Here is a 1,296-nt window from a genome sequence, read left to right as displayed (position 1 = left end):
TCACCCACCTTTTGGGTCAGCTGTTCCTTTACTGCCTCCTTTCTGTGCTGTTTAGGGATTGAGAATTGTCACCTAGCTCTACTCTGCCATCTTCCTGAAAGTCTGAATTTTAGGTTTAATTGAGGAGAGTTCCATTAACTAATACTCACTATGTTTAGTTAGCATATGAAACATGTGAAAATACAGAGAAAGACCATCAAGAGGAACAATTGTCCAGGATTGAAACCACATAATCTTTAAGGGATTGTTTACCTACATTCAGCCCACTTATAGGCAAGAATTTCCTTTCCTTGTTCTAGTGCCTTTAGTTATTGCACACACACTGCTTAGTTTCTGGAATATCTAAAATAGGCACATTAGGAATTCCTTGGGACTCATTTTAAGGGCCAGTTCTATTGAACTCACCTGCTATTTACATTCAAAATAATATTCTATGGGCTTGCTAATGTATTTCGAAGCAATTTCACAGATAATTGCTCTAATGTTGATAATGCTAGCATATCTACACAAAACAAAGAGTAGGAATCATGATACAAAATAAGTTTGAAATATTTATTGAGCCATTGGACATGACTTCTGATTTTAAATGTCTTTGTTATGGATGTGTTATTGAGACCAGAATTAGACAGACAGTTAGTATAGACAGGTAAATCGAGTCAGGTCAGATCCAGTCAGGCCAAATTTGAATGAGTCCAGGAAGTTGGAGACTATGCCTTGAGGGATTGAAATATTAATTCCTTCATAGCCCTTCCTCCACCCTTATTAAGAACCTGCCCCTGTTCCAACCTGTGGCCAAGGTAACCTGTCCCAGGAGTTGCCCCTCCCTACAGGGAGCTATGAAGTCGTTAATTAATATGTCCTGGGCTGCACCATCCTGCCCTTCCCCCTTCAGCCCACCTGTTTCTCACCTTTGGGCCATTTCACCAAGCATTCCTGGGCCTAGTCACAAAGGCAGGAAGGAGAAAGATAAAGGGAAGAGGGCAGGAGAACAAAGGAAGCCCAGGACATATAAAATGGGCAGAACCCCTCGTTTTCTAGGATACCAGGATACCAGCTATGGCCCCCTTCTCCCTGCTTTATATGCTTGTCTCGGCGTGCTTCTCTAATGTTCAAACTTCGACGGGTGAGAAAGCAGAACTCATCACTGATAAACGGTGGTATCATTATGCTGGGATTGGAAGCAGGTGTTGTAGAAAAACAGACTTTGGAACAGGGCTGCTCTGGTGGGGACCCATGCTTATCTGCATGCCAGTCAGCTACATTCAGCTTTCAAGTCATCATTGGAACAATAGGGAA

This window comes from Ictidomys tridecemlineatus, chromosome 7 (genome assembly GCF_052094955.1).
Source record: "Ictidomys tridecemlineatus isolate mIctTri1 chromosome 7, mIctTri1.hap1, whole genome shotgun sequence".
Lineage (NCBI taxonomy): Eukaryota > Metazoa > Chordata > Mammalia > Rodentia > Sciuridae > Ictidomys > Ictidomys tridecemlineatus.
The sequence above is the reverse complement of the archived record's forward strand: the minus strand, read 5'-3'. Positions refer to the sequence as shown.